General features: G+C 35.3%; 1 long non-coding RNA gene across 1 annotated transcript; it reads left to right on the forward strand.

The window, feature by feature from the left end:
* Nucleotides 1-1,069: 1,069 nt before the first annotated feature.
* LOC105446341 lies at nucleotides 1,070-14,462 on the forward strand. Its single transcript, XR_004062890.1, has 3 exons — nucleotides 1,070-1,150; nucleotides 3,212-3,603; nucleotides 14,174-14,462. It is a non-coding gene; the product is annotated as an uncharacterized LOC105446341 (long non-coding RNA).
* Nucleotides 14,463-16,692: the final 2,230 nt, after the last annotated feature.

Consider the following 16,692-nt stretch of genomic DNA (forward strand, 5'->3'; position numbering starts at 1 on the left):
TGAAATTGAAGAAATTATCTCCTTCTCAAAAACAAGCAATCATTACACTTACACAAAGGGATGGTAAAGATCCCAAATTTGTGCAGAAGGTTCATTTCCTCCTCAGGGTAGGCTTTCTGTCGGCACTGCGACTACGTTTCCATTTGGAAAGAAAGTAAACATTTTAAATATGTAGGGTATATATTTCACATTAGATCCCTACGTTGCTAAAAAGATAAATTATAAAGAGATTTTGAGCAAATTAAAGACATTGTTAAATCATTGGAAACAAAGAGATATTCAATTAATTAGAAGAATCCACTTATTAAAAACATACGCCTTTTCTAAACTAATGTATGCTCTTTAAATCCTGTACCTTAATGTGTTTTAGCAGAAATTGATCAAATTTGCTTTAATTTTCCTTAGCGATGTAAAGAAAAAAGAAAAAGAAGCACGTTGTATTTTGGTTACACGCCAGGAGGATTAAAAATGCTTAATTTTTAACTTTTGTGAATGTGCAACAAGCGAAGTGGATTAAAAGAGTTATACTAGGCTAACTGGAGATCAGAAAAGTCAAATGTAAAAAAAAAAATGTTGTTGTTGTAAATATTTGCCTAACATGATCGATATTCAAATACCAAAATACTATCACTTATTGTTACAAATTTGGCTCGATATGAATCAGTTTATTAAAAACGTTACAACTAATACAAGAAATCTAATCATTTAAATAATAGGCTTATTCATAATAAGAGAGTAAAAAAATATAGATGTAAAAGTATCATTATCATTATCTTGATAAGTTACTAACGGAAGAAGAAATATCACCTCTCAAAGAAATCTACGCTAATACACCTAAATAATGGAAAAAGACCTGTCTGATCTTACCCCCCCCCCCCCCAAAAAAAAAAACTGATCGAAATATCGGTCAGCCCCCCCCCCCCCCCCCCCCGGGGAGTGCCGCCTCATACAGAAGAAGATTTTCGATAACAAACACTTCATATTTCACATCATTGTTTTATACACATTGTGTATGTAGCGGCGTGAAACTTGTATAGCGCCATCTGTAGCGATAAGAAAATTTGTGCAACAGAAAGCCTGGTAAAAGGCGTCAGACTTGATGTTTGTGACCACAGAGTTCTTGATTTTGCTCCGGATGAACATAAAGTTGGTAAGTTATGATACATAATTCCTGTAGATAATTGATTTACCGTCAATTATAGGAAACTAGTTGTTTCATGCGATTTGTTTGTTTACTGTAAATTATGTGCAAATCAGTGAACTGATTTGGATGGTTAAGGTAACGTTTTCTATATGATGCAATCAGTTTACAGTGCACTGTATTACCAGGGTTACAATACAAATGTGTGCTATTAAGCAGAGGGGGTTGAACCAGGAAGCTGTGATAAATGGAGATCCCGTCCAAGAGGCCCCTATATACCAAATTGAACCAATTGATTGGCATTTACTTGCAGGCCCTACTCTGCAAATTTATATTTATTTCACCTTATGAAAATGTTTGTTCTTCTTTTTTCTAAATCACCGATTAAAATGCTCTGAATGCTGCAACTCTAAACACATTATATTTACCAGTAATTTTACCAGGTACATACTCTATAACAAATATATGAACTTTGACCTACATTCAGATCAAAGTAAACCACATGTCCATGCGCAGCTTAAAAAGCCGAACTGTCTTTTACCTCTCTACAGTTTAAAGTTCTACATTATTGACCTTTCTTGCAGGTTTATAACTGACCCTTTGATAGAACATAAATTCACATTCTGATACATCTTGTGCCAAATTGTCTTAAAAACTCATATTTATAGCACCAAAATGTATATTTTGTTTAAAGAGTATTTTCTTATCGGTGAATTTAAAAACACCTTATATTTTTCATTTTGTCTTCAAGGACACCATGAATTTCCTCCAAGTCCTTGTAGCTATGATTTTTTGACGACGACATAAGATATTTAAAGTTGTTGGGACCAAAACTTTCCAAATTTGTCTGATGTTGCAAGTTAATATCTCCCAAAGAGTAAATAATATGAAAATTAGATATTTGAATTCCATGTATATCCGAAAAAGAAGGATTTTTGATAAATTTGTATTAACATGTTGTGAGATAAAAGTTTGGTGTCGAAGTATTCGCTTCACTGTATGAGTTATTGGTGAGTGTTAATTTCATAACAAAATACTTAAACTGCGTATTTGGTTAAATGATATTATCATAAGGAAAGTATAGAAATGCTGGTGCTATAGATCTGAAGTTTTTAAGATAATCTGGCACAAGGTGTAGTACAACGTGAATTTATGTTCTGTCAAAGATTCAGTTTTAAAACTGAAAAGTCAATAATGTAGAACCTTAAACTTTAAAGAGGTTTATCATATAAAAAGTATTTCGGCTATTCAAGCTGTGAATGGATAATGGGTTTACTTTGTTCATTTATTACAGAATATGTACCTGATAAAACTAGTGGTACATGTAATTTTTACGTTTTAGAGCTTTATTATTCAAAGCATTTTAATTTGGGGATTCAGAAAAAGGAAAAACAAACATTTTCATAAGGTTAAAATAATTGTTAATTTAAAGAGATTTCAGGGAATATTGGATTCAAGTTGTACTTTAGGAAGCTTGTATTGAGTAATGGTCAATTTGTTGTCGTGGTTTAAATAGCAAGACAGGAGTGCATCTATTTGAGTTCAGTTATAGTAATTTTATTTAGATATGAATATTCATGAGAAACCATACTCTATTGATTATTCAGAGATATTAATGCAAGATTTGCTTTAAAGAGCTGAATTTGATCAGATGAGCATTAGCACATGGGATTGTTTACTACAAATGAATTTGTTAGGCCTATCTTTGTGACATTAATTTGTCAACTTATGTATTTTTTCTGACATTGGAGGTTACTACTGAACCAAAGGAAGTTGAATGTTAGATTCTTAAACATGTTGATATCTGTGTCATCAGAATAGAGAAGATTTACAATAAATCTGGAGAACTAATAGCAAACTAAGTTTTCCAAGCAAAAGTATTTAAAGTGAATGTAGTACTTTTGCATATTCACTATGGCAGTTGATTATTCAGATAATATATTTTGGCATGATCACTAGTTATGAAAAGAAAACACATCAAACAAATGTCTTTTATTTATAACAGATCATCGTTAATTGTGAAGATCACTTCACTTAACAATGTGTATTTTCTTTCTGTTTCCATTACAGATTAACTAACTTGGAAAGGAGTGTGACATTAAAACTCTAAACCTTTATGCAATAAGCGATGTTGCGATTTTTAAACTTCTGAGTCCGCTATATCTTCACTCATCCAGTCGCCATTTATGTCAGTTCTAGGTACTGTGTAGTTTACCTGTCTGACCAGTTTTTGTTAATCAGTTCACGCGACAGTCTGAATAAGAGAGACATTGAGCGATCGGGACTCGGATACAAGCCCATTCAGTCATATACAATAGTTCTCCACCCACCTAATAAAGAGATGGCCGAGCTAGTGGAAATCCCCCGGTTCTTGAATGTGTAATAGTTTGGATAACAATACACATTTCGCAAAGGGAACATATTGTATGCCTCTTACCAAGAGGCATTGGGCAGTGACGTAGGTAAGTGGCCTAGTTAGCTAGTTATCTTCTAGAAAACATGTTTACAGTCTATACAGGGGCTATTGTGATAAAGTCATGAATTAGGTTTTAAGAATGATCATCATCAAGATCTCAATATTTTTCATATTTTCAACGCTCTCCATTTAACAGGACTTTTAGAGCGTGCTTAAAACTGTTCAAAAATAGGTGACATTTTGACAGGACTTTTAAGTTGGTTCCATACTCTAATTCCAGAAATTAGAGGACTATTTTTTATAAGTGTCCTAAATTTGGGTACACACAATGCATCCCTTACAGCATGTCTTGTGTTGTGATCATGGAGTGAATTAACATGATGTAAACCTTTAATACACAATGTTGTAGGTCTGAGCCTGTTCATCGATCCAGGATTCTTCCATGGTTACTGCTATTTGTGGATGTCCGTTCAACAAAAGTGTGCCAATATTTTGTATAAAATCTAGAGAAAAATAAAATTGAAAACAGCTAAAAATGTGTTAATTAAGGTAACGAAACAATCCACAACCAAACAGAAATCATATTAAGTATGATTATATTAATTTGTCATCACCAAAATGTATCAATATTTTGTATCCTGATTAAGTTCTTTGTAAACCACGTCTGAGCCTTCATTTCACATGTGACCGAACAAAATGTCCATGTTGAACAGTGGACAAGTAAATACACTAAATTTGAATTGAATCAAGGTTCCCAATTACTGTTATTTCTGTTAGAATATTTGCATAGGTTGAAAATGAATCTGGGTCACACATACCTAAACACACGCCCACCCAATTCTCTAATTTATGAAATGCACAGTGTTTGCATGAATGACAAAGTAGGCATATATTTGCAATTATAACAACTTCCCGTATTCGTCCAGTAGTTTTTTTCACCTCGGTGCCAAAATGGCCATCATTTTTAAGCAATAGGTATGATAAAACTATGTGGAAAAGGTGTTCATAATTGTGTAAAAGCTCACACGAATACCCAATCAGGAAATCATGCAAAGTTTAATTGATTGTTAGAAAGGGACGAGGCCTGCATGCCAAGGACAGATTTTAAGGGTGTAGATGGGCCAACTTTTCGTATGAATGGTGGCAAGGGTACCATCACCGAGACAAGCCCAGGGTAAAATATACCCTACACTGAATATTGCTTTATCTGGCCTTACAGAAGACTCTATGCTCTTGATGAATATTGAACTCTTACCCACAGGGAGAGTATGGGATTATGTTGAACATGAATCATGATTCGAGACTTTGTAATTTAGAACTCTGTAGATATTTACTGTAGCCTCTCTATTTTTATATACGGTGTGTAATACACATACTATGCTAGATATAAGATATTGCCTCTACCTTACGGGTTTTGATGCAACTAATCATATAAAAACAGGTCTTAAACTGGGAGAAGTCTTGGAACATATGGATTTTGTGGTGTTTGAGGGCATGTACTCTGTACCAGGAAAGTGAACCTAAACAAATTGATGCAAAGTCTTGAAATGCTACATCTTGACTTCCCTTGTGTATGGAGTCGAAACATGGACCCTATGCATGGAGACAGACCGATGAATGTATGGTAAAGTAAATCTGCGCCTTGTGACAAACGGAAAATTTCAGTCCAATTATTTATACTACCGTTATGCTACGCCAGTTGAACACAAAGCGGGCTACTAAATTACCACCCCCCCCCCCCCCCCAAAAAAAAAAAAAAAAATTATAAACACAATGCTGTTCAGACATGTCTGTACTTTGCCCATGCTGTGTTATTCAGTATATTGAGGAGAAGGACAATAGGTAGGGTTCGAAAGAGGTAAGCTACGCCAGTCAAACACAATGCAATTTTCACACAAAAAAAAGATAATCGGATGATATGATTTTCAAGGACTATCTGTTTACTACTTTATCGCAGTGAGTAGATACCCATAACATGCTCCAATATACTGTATTAGATGTTATACTCACCATTCTAATTCATTTTCCTTGAAACCTGTTACTGAGGAGGACATTTTCGAGATTGTTCGTAGTTTTAAAGCAAATAAAAGTGCCGAACATGATGATATTGAACCGAAGATTGTGAAAAAACTATACATGTTTATACCAAGCACTTTTGTCATATTTTCATAAGTATTTTTTTTTCAGGACAACTTCCAGATCAATTCAAGTTAGCAAAAGAAATACTCCTTCATAAGATTTTTTTTGTAAAGAAATAGTACAAGAGTAGAGACCTATTTCTATGGTGCACCCGCAAGCCTACTGTATATTTCTATCTTGCCAATGCTTGCCAACGTTTTAGAAAAATCGTTCTACAAACGTTTTATTAACTACTTGAATACGAATAATATTTTATGTACTAAATAATTTAGATTTCGTGAAAAACATTCAACATCCATTGCTCTAATTGAATCGTTAAATCTTGTAACTCAGGCATTTGAAAATAAGATTATTCCTGTTGGTATATTCCTTGATTTATCTAAAGCATTTGACTAAATTAACCATTCCATATTGTCACACAAGCTATCTTTTCATGGCATACGGGGTAATCCGCTCGAATGGTTCAAAAATAACCTTTTGAGTAGTTGTTAAATGTAATAGTGTTTGTTGTCAACCTCAGATCCTTACAACATGAGTACCCTAAGGCATTGTTCTTGGCCCTTTATTGCTGTTGTTGTTTATAAATGATTTTCACTTTGTGTCAGACCAGCTAAATGTTATTTTATTTGCTGATAACACCAATATATTATTATCAAGAAAAAATGTGCAATATTTAAATGAGAAATAAAACCAACAACTGAGTAAAGTTTGCAAATGGTTCACTGCTGCTAAACTGTGTACTAATATGAAAAAGACTAATTATATGGTATTCAGTAGAATAAAGGTTAGAGGTGACCTTATTGAATTGGATGTAAAATTTGATAATATGTTTGCACAGCAGAGTTAATTCAACTATGTTTTAGGAGCATATAGATAAGTCCCTTTCTTGGAAAAGTCATGTCAAAATATGAAGACAGACAGATTTTGTTAAATACTCAGTTTCACATTCACATTGTACGGTAGTATATCAGGACAAATATGTTTTGCATATAAAATTGCAATATGGGAGAAATACAAACAAAATGATTTTCTCGGAATGGTCTTAAGTGGCTCTTACCCCTCTTGCAAACGAACTAAAATGAATCTAATCCCTTTTTGAGAAATAAAAAATGTTAACTTTGTGATGTGAATTTCAATTTTTCTTTGGTATCCTTTTATAGAGCTACTAAAAATCAATACATTAAGACAAAAAATATTGATGAAAAAAGGACCTAACCTCTTTTGGAAATGAGCTCTTCATTTATCGTATTTGGTATTATTCGAAAGTGCATTTCCTTGCGGTCAGTTTGACACCATTGTGATATGCGCGCAATGTACACACTAAGAAATAGGAGTACATTTGGGTGCAGACCGCTGCTACAATAGGGAATTTTAGATTGAATGGACGAGAACACGACGAACGCCGACTGATCATACGTGTCAACGTACTCAACTGCCCATGTTGACTACAATTAGAAATCTTTTAGATTTCACCCGAGGATATACATGAATGCAGGAAGTAACACTATGAACATGACGGCCTAAGAAAGAGGACAAAATTTACAGTTCCTCATTCTACCCTCAACAATTGCTGTGGTAGGTAGACAAAAGAACATCCCTTCACTGCTATTATGTAAAAATGTGTAGAACAGGTGAATATGCATGTGACACCTGTTCTACACATTTGTACATAATAGCAGGGAAGGGATGTTCCTTTGTCTAGGTGAGGAACTGTATACATTTTAAGCGCACGCGGCATACTATAGATTAAGGAAAATCAAGGTTGACGCATTCTCGATCGCCGATTGAGACGACGTGACGCGTGCGCAGTGCCTTAAAATGACGTCACACGTTGCAGTCAAAGCTGTCGACGTGCAAATCTAAAAGTCCCTATTAGCAGCCACCTATAGGGTGCAAGTCTGCAATAGGTGGCTGCTATTGTAGCAGCGGTCTGCACATCTAAGGGTGCAAGTCTGCAAAAATTGCACCCTATAGGTGGCTGCTATTGTAGCAGCGGTCTACACCCGATAGGGTGCAAATTTGTACCATTATTTGTTAGTGTGTACTGCAAGGTTTGAACGGGCTTTTCATTACATTTTATTTGTCGATGTATCAACAAGCAGCAATGGCCAACGACTGTCGTTAAAATTGTCAGAAGTTGTTGCTAAGATTGTTTTTCCCTAAAAAAAATATGACCATTATACATCAAGCTACATACAATTATGATCGACAAACATGATATTGTCTTGAAAGCAGTCAGAAAACATTGGAACTATTTATGATTGTATTATCTACTTACTTCTTCTATATATTTTGGTTTAATATAAAATATGCATTATCATGTTTCTTCTATTCTCTTGATAATATTTAGTAACGAATCGACAGTTTAAGTAGACATGTTGGATGTATTAAAGCAATAAATCCTGGGCACATGACGTACTACGAAAGATTATTATAAGAAGAAGAAGCATACACATAGTCATAATAATAATAATAACAATATCACGAATAATAATAATAATGAAAATAAAAACGATATCAACTATCATAGTAACAAAACCATTGGTAATAAATATTACAATGAAAACAGTAATGATTATTATGATACTGATGCTATTACTACTACTACCTGCATTAGAAAAAAGAAGATGAAGAAAAAGGGTAAGGAGAAAAATAATTTTCAGGATATTAGTAATTCTATTCCGTATGATTGAGGCATACACATACACATTACAAACTGGTTAGGAGGAAGTAAGCGAGGTAAAAGGAAGGCAATGACAATAGAGAGAGAGAGAGAATATGGCCCCGTTTCAAATTCAGTTTTCTTTAGATTATTCGACCCAGAACTAATGAATATTTAGTTGCCATGTGATTGCCATGTGACGCTACATAAAAGAGGTGCCATAGTGTCATCTTTTATCATCAAGTGTTTTTCAAATAGCATAGAAACGGCGGACCAATACGAATAATAATACAAGGTTGTTAGTCATGTGAATATTCACTTCTATTTTTCTCTGCTAAATAGTCCAAACAACAGAATCAACAGAACGGAATCAAGTTTTAAACGAATTTTACATGAGTCCTGAAATATCAGTTTGATACCGCTTGAAATCGTAATAATGGAAGGGAACTAGATAGGGTTCGCAAGCACTGCGTGGAAAACAAATGGGATCTTGGTGGATGAAGAACACGTGATGACGCGTGTTGTTGCACTAACAGCCGTCCAAACTAACATATTCATGCAAAGTATAAAATGGCGTCAAAAATGTCTCCCTTGACAAATTTTGTAAATTCGACTTCGGGATGCTCTGTGTTTTGCCCCCAGGATATTATTGCAAAATTTCAAGGAACAAAAAAGACGGAAAGGGGGCGAAAAGCAGTCTGTGAAAATGACGTCATCGCCGATACGTGTTATAATTGGGCGGAAAGTCAGCGGAATTTGTATAGTGACCCTTGTTAAAATGCGATTCATTTAACATTTAATAGTGTTAACATATATCGTATTTGGTAACGTTTGAAAAAGGGCATTTCATTGCGGTCAGTTTAACACCATTGTCATATGCGCGCAAAGTGAAGTAAACTCATCATTTTTGAAGAAAAAAATAATTTCAGAAAAATACTTAATGTACTTTGTATTATTATTAAAAAAAAAACTGTGTACTTACATGAATGCAGAAGAAAAAAAAAAAAAAAATATATGTTTTGCAAAATCGTTTAGCGTTAGTTCATATATTTGTCTATTCGGCATATCTTGAGGTATCTCAATCCTAAAAGGGTACTGGTTTGGTCAGGCACTATGGAGCTACGGCCACAGAAAAAAAAGCCATTTTCAGATCCTTAGAGGGCGCTAATTATATCATGCGTGACCATTGGAGCATGCAATTCGACAGGGATGTGTGCTATGACACAATCAACATACTGTGCAGATTAAAGAAGAATGGAATTCGTATGGAAGGCACTGGAATTTACGTTTTTTAAGGGGTCAATTTTTAAAGAATTTTTGTGATTTTTGACGGAGTCGATTTCGGATTTGAATTTCGAGTATGAAGATATCATTTTTGATGAGCGAATTACCATCGCTGATGAAAGAACATCTTTTAGACTATCTAGAGCAATTTATTAGAAGTCTGTAGCATCAAGGATAGTAGAGATACGAATGAAGAAGGAAAGGCCTTAAAACTGACCAGAAACGGAAAAATTGGCGCATGGACGGTTACTTTTGAGTGATGTCGGAAAACGAAGAGTCAGGTGACCTAGATTGGATGACGGAGATTATGCCAATATATTCAAAAGGAATCGGGCAAAATAAAAGGACCTAGATATGAATAACAATCACTGCATGCAAAACAAATGAGATAGATAGAACGCGAACAAGAACAAGACATCGGCGAAAGTCGTCAAAGTAAAGAACAAAGCAGTGACGAAAGTCGTCAATGCAATAAGAAGGAATAGAAAATGGCTCAGTTCAATGTTTGGGGGTTCAAACAGATCAAGGCCCCGTCTTACAAAGAGTTGATATTAATCGCACCGTATTTGCGATTGATATCGATTGCAAATGTACATAAAAGCTGGGAGACTGCAAATTTGCGATTGATTGGTGGACTTGCGATTGATTTGGATCAATCGCAACTCTTTGTAAGACGGGGCCCTGATCCAAGCAGTTAGTAGCTCCCCATTTATGGTAGACAAATCTGGCTTGCATTCAATTTGTTATCTGTTTAAAGGAAAAAAGAATGCAGCTGTCAGGTTCATGAAGTTTTCCCTTTATTTTCCACCTGTGCACAAGTTGTAAGTGATTAACTTCGGCTTTTTGTTTTGACTCTGCTTTGATCATTACAACTCGCACAAGTAAGCAGCAGACAATGCCTCAAAAAGTAAACTCACTTAGCTTAACTATGGCTGGTTGTGAAGTTTGAGTTGACCAGAATAGTCCGGCAGCCAAATCCAGATTATTGGCCTAACCTTGTTTTAGGGTCTACAAATTATTTTTTCTTTAATGGATTATGATTGCCTAAACCTTATATATGAATAATCCGATTGCTGACACTCTCTATTGATTCATACAAAGCGACCGCCAAAGTACATGAATTTTTTTCTCCAAAAAAAGTGTAAAATAGATAATTATATAGTAATATTTTTTCTACATTTTGGGGCAGCCAAATGTTAGCATCTCTTGAGGACCATCATTGAAAATTGTTTCGGGATATAATTGTATGGCCATAAATGACAAGCAACCTAGCATAATGATGTTGAAATAGCACCCTCTATATATAAACATGTTATTTTGCTCAAAATATTTGTGCCAGCCAAATGCCAATGTCTTAGATCTACGTCGAGTTAAATACAAATGTTATTCTTTGTATGGAACATTTACGATTGTGCTGCATTCATCTTCCATCCTTTTTGGTCGAAATTTAGTTACAGTTATGAAAGAAATAAGAAGTCCTATAAAATAATATATTTTCCCGTCAAATCAGTGTGAAGTGGTTTTACGGCTCACATTAGTGTTCCATTGGTAGGCTTTATCAGCATTGCTCTGTCATCAGTGAATGTGGATATAGCACTTGACATCGGTACCAGACAGATGCATGAGTTTTAACAGAAATTACGTGGTGGATTCTATGATACAATTTCCGAGAAAGTTGAAACCATGAAGAAGTCAATTGATTTTGGGGTTACTTAAGTCTATGACACTGAGTTGATCTACTCCAGAGTAATATGTAAATGATAAAAACCTAGCTTCAATAGCGCTTTTCATCTTCAGAGAAAATATGAATTCGCTTTACAGTAATAACACTACAATATAACAGATATGACTTCTAATTCATGAAGTAAAGAAATATCAAAATAAGGGCAAAATTATTCATAATCAATCATTATCAACATCAATTACAGAGAAATGAAACCAAATTATGACAAGTACAGTAATGTTGTTCCATTTTGATGAAATACAATACTAGTAAGCGGGTCAATAATACAGTTTGAATAAGATTAGAAAGCGTTTTTGAACAAGTAAAGTTTCAGATGAGAATCGGGAGAACCTTCTGGATTCGTATGACTTTGTCCTGTTGTTCGAGGTGTTGAGATACAGAGCGGATGTATCGAATGGGTACGTAAGGTGTAACACGTTCAGATATGTACCTGGGACAGAGTTGATGAAGTGCTCTGAAAGTTAGAATATGACGTTGTACTGGATTCCCTGGGATACGGGCAGTCAATGTAGTTCCTGTAGAGTGGGAATTATGCGCTAGATCTTGATTTGGTAATTTAGAAACTAGTCTGGCAGCTGAATATTGAACTCGCTGAAGGTTGGCGATGTCTTTATTGAATTACAAAATAAAAAATAAATCACACCAAAATGTGGAGCCAGTTTTCACTCATTGTATCCCGTGCATCTGACTAATGGAAAATGCTAATTTTTATGTTAGAAATTATCAGTTGGCCATCCTTTTGAATTATGCAAGTTAACTTGTCTATATAAGGCGCCATTCCAAATTATGCACATTTGCATATCATTTGTGATCATACAACAACGCCTATTTGTATTATGTGATGATCCTAGACGAAAATCAAGATATTTGACTCCGATTTAATGTAGACAAACGTTGCAAGCACTTTTTTCTCACTCTGTCTATCTGTCTAAGTATCTTCTCCCGGCTTGAAGGTTGATTGCAAAATCTCTCCATTATTTTCATTCTATCTTCTGTCATTCTGGTGCATTCTTGCAGTTTTCGTCCACTCCAGCCCTTGACATTCTTCTACCAGTTGATTATGGGTTTCCCTCTCGGTCTAGCTCCTTCTACTCTTCCCTCCAAGATATCTTTTAAGAGGTATTTGGTGCCTTTTAACATGACCGAAGTATTTATATTTTCTCTCCTTAACTTATCCAGTGCAGTTTGTTTACGCCCTGCCATGTGCAATATCTCTCTGTTGGTTTTATTTTGGTTCCTGGATATGTTCATCATTCTTCTGTAAATCCACATTTGAAAATATGTTAATCTATTTTCCATGGCCCTGTTTATTTGCCATGTTTCTGCTCCATACAATAGGATAGACCATACATACCACTTTTGTAGTCTTAACCTAAGCTCAAAGTTCACCTTTCTATCTGTGACTAAGTATTTCATTGCCAGAAATGTATTCCGTGCCATTTATTTTCTTCTTTTTATTTCTGCTTCGCTTCTGTCATATTCTGTAATATTTTTCCTAAGTAGATGTAAGTATTGGCCTGCTCAATGATATGTCCATTTAGTTTCAAACAGTTTCTAGGCTTATTCTCTGTTCCACTAAAAAATAATAGACTGGGTTGTCTTGACATTAATGCATATGCCAAACTCTTCACTTTTGAATTGTACAACATCCAATACATGTTGTAAATCTGCTTCATTCTCTACGCAAATAACAGTGCCATCAGTATAACGTAAATAATTAATATTTACATCCCACTACCAACACCTTTTATATCTGAATTTTCCCCGAATATCAGCCCTGTGCACAAGTTGAACAGAGATGGGGACATTACGCATCCCTGGCCTACTCCTCTTTAGACTGTTGTGTAACCTGTAATTTCTTTGTTTTTAATGGCAGCTGTCTGCTCCCGATACAGTTTAGATATGAGAGGTTTGTTCTAACCATCCAGATTAATTTGTTGTAAGCTTTCAATCTCTTTATCGTGGTAAATGTTGTCGAATGCTTTAGATTAGTCAATAAGGCACACATGTATCTCTTTGTTTACTGCAATATACCTTTATGTCATCATTCCCATACAAAATATGGCTTCTCTAGTTCCACTTTGAGGTCTGAAACCAAACATTTCCTTTCTAACTTCATTATCAATTTGAATTTGTTTTCACTAATTTTGGATAAAAAGGGAATGTTGGCCGTCATTTTGTGTGACGTCACATATCTCAAATTGCTAAATGCTGACAGAGTGTCAGCAATAGGATTCTTCAAATCGTTGCGGTCTGACTGATCAGCTCCTCATGATTATCATTTGGTTTCCATTGATTTCCATGCAGACATAGTAATTCTTTGAGGTTCCCTGTCTCCGATTTAAACGGCTGGTCTAATGTCCTATCATGGTCACCTGTAATGGGAAATATTTATTAAAAAGTATCAAATAAAATCAGCAAATAATTCCACCCCCCCCCCCCTTCACTAGAGGGCGACCAAGAGCAAGAAAGACACCCCCGAAATATATCTAGTCTACAAAGACGGCATATATTCGAAAAAACAACATATGATTTCAAAAAGTTATCTTTTGTTGCGGCAGATTCAAGACAATATCCATGATCGTCCACCTTATATTCTGTCTGAATTTTGTATTAACGGATAAGGTTGATAATCCGTTGATAAATATAAACAAACATATAATATAATTAGGAATTCCAATTTAAGAAGAGCATACACAAAGAACAAAATAATAACCATTGCTAATAATCATATTAAAATCAAGTAAACGTGTTTTGTTAATGTTGTTTTTTTAAATTAATTTACAGCATAATACTATACTCCGATGGCAAAATGAGTTCCAACACCAACGATGTTTTCGAAGGTATTTTGATGAAGATAGCTAAGCAAATATACGGGAAGGAAGTCGTCAATGAGTTAGGAAAGAAACTAGGATTCAATCCTGCAGATATCGCTCGCTTCAATGAAGCAAACGCCCAACAAGGGTGCTCATACATGGGCACTCTGGATATGCTTCGAACTTGGCATCAAGGGCAAACAAGGGCTGAGCGAAGGGAAAATTTGAAAGCTGCATTGGAAGGAGCCGGCTATCGCCTCTTGGCAGACACATACTTTTCTGATGATGATTTAGGTATGTAACACTGTTAAATTGTCAATTGATACAATTTTGTATATGAATACGGATCGATTAATTTACTCACTTTAGTACTGTTAAAGGTACTATGTCCCATTTGTAGGCCAACAAATGAAAAGCTTAAATTCCAACGGCATTTCAAAGATAATACTAATTTAGAACTTCCCTAAAACAAAGGGGGCTTGGAAATGTCTTTAAGTGGGAAAATAACGACTATTAGTTGTCGAATCGACTTAAGAGCTATAGAGCTAGCAAGTAATAGTCTGATTTTCAGACCATTGTACCGAATATTCGTACGTTTTATGCTGCGCAATGATTCAATCAGTATAATTTTGACCATTACAAGAAGTGGGTTATTGATGTAGACAATTACTCATGTACCCTTTACAGCTCACTTTATGTATGTCATTGCGTATGTCATTATGTATGTCATTACCAAAGAAGAATTTAAAAAAGATACTCAGTAACTCAATAGTGTCTGACAGTGAAGTCTAGCAAGTAGAAGGGATTACCCTGCATAATTTGAATATTATGACACTGCTAACGTTTACATTTCACAGGTAGGACATACATGACATATTCATAATTCCTGCAAAGTTCTATATAATTTGATGTTGGCTGCAAAAGGGACATAGTATCTTCAAAGAGTGAGAACAAAAAATCGTATGTACAATTATGAGACTTGCAGGTATGGAGAATTTGCCATTGATAATTATGTTAATTCATCGATTAAATGGCAGCATATAAAGAGGGCGCCCCCTGGAGTCATAATGAAAGTCAATAATGGCCGCCATTTGAGCTACTGGATTAATACAATAAAGAGCTTCCTATGATTGTGGGATTAACAGGTCAGGATAATCATATTGTTACGTTATTCTTTTGAATATAAATCAGGTATAATTACCCCCTCGAAAAACTACCCCCAAAGAAAATTACCCCTCCCCGGAAAATTACCCCCCGAGGACAATTACCCCCCGATGACAACTACCCCCGAGGATAATTACCCCCCGCGCCCCCAGGACAACTAACCCCCGTAGACAATTATGATTCAATAGCAAAAGACGATCCGCTACATTACGAGATGGCTACGAGCTCAAAAGATTCCATCTGCAGGAACCCCTATTTGTTCAAATACTATAGTCCGTTATTTCCCTCATTACTACACATTTCCCTCTAGTTATAAATTATGCAACGCTAGTGCGGTTGCTGATTTCCATGAGGGATGTGAGTTGTAGGTAATTGTCCACCACTTCTCAAAATGCATAGAAATACATTTCTCTGGAGTAGCGTTATTTCAACTTTTTGTAAGTCACGGGACCCTCTAAAGATTGAAACTTTCTCCCAAATCCCAAAGTTTTCATTGACTATTTTTTTTTGCATGACTCTCGCACTCGTCAAGTGCTATGTACACACGTATGGGCACATTTAAAAATAAAAAATAAGAAGATATTTTCAAACTGGTAAAAAAAATTAGTTCGTAATCAACACACTAGAAACATTTTAAAGTACTGTATGCGGGCACCTTGCCGCCGAATGCACATGAATAAAGAGTGATGTATTCGGTCATGACCTACGAATATGAAGATATTCGGGCTTCTCGTTGACCTTGTTTATCATGTTTTTAAATGTAATGAGTGTGGTAACAAAGTAATCTCGAAATAAAAGATTTAATATATATTCGGGCGCGGCCTAGCTGTCAAAATATTGTCAGTGAGCGAGGAAGAAAAACACTTTATTATTTTTAAAATTTTATTTTCTCATATAATTACATACTCTAACCTTTTCTGATATTTAATATTTAAAAAAATCAACGTTTTCCAAGTGAACTAACATTCTCTTGCGACACCCTGTTTGAAAAACGCTCATATGGAAACGTTGCATCATCCGCTCAATCTGACTTGCGTGCATAGAACAAATAAGCATTTTTCCATGAAAAAGTGAAGTTTTCTAAAATGTGCGTTTCTTTCCAGCATTGGGGCGCCCGGAAGTCACTCGGGTAACATTTCATAAAGTATAATATAAAAAGACCATATGCAAATTTCCTGTACTTTTGTCGGAAAAAATACATTTATCCAGCACAATGTCGTCTCTTTTTGCATTGGAGAAGAGCATATAGCGAGCTTCAATCACACTTTGGCCGCTCTCGCCAGCTCTCACTCGTTTCACTGTGGTCAAGAGACTTTGGGGCAAGCG

Source organism: Strongylocentrotus purpuratus, unplaced genomic scaffold, assembly GCF_000002235.5.
Source record: "Strongylocentrotus purpuratus isolate Spur 01 unplaced genomic scaffold, Spur_5.0 spur5_scaffold_1, whole genome shotgun sequence".
NCBI classification, from domain to species: Eukaryota; Metazoa; Echinodermata; class Echinoidea; order Camarodonta; family Strongylocentrotidae; genus Strongylocentrotus; species Strongylocentrotus purpuratus.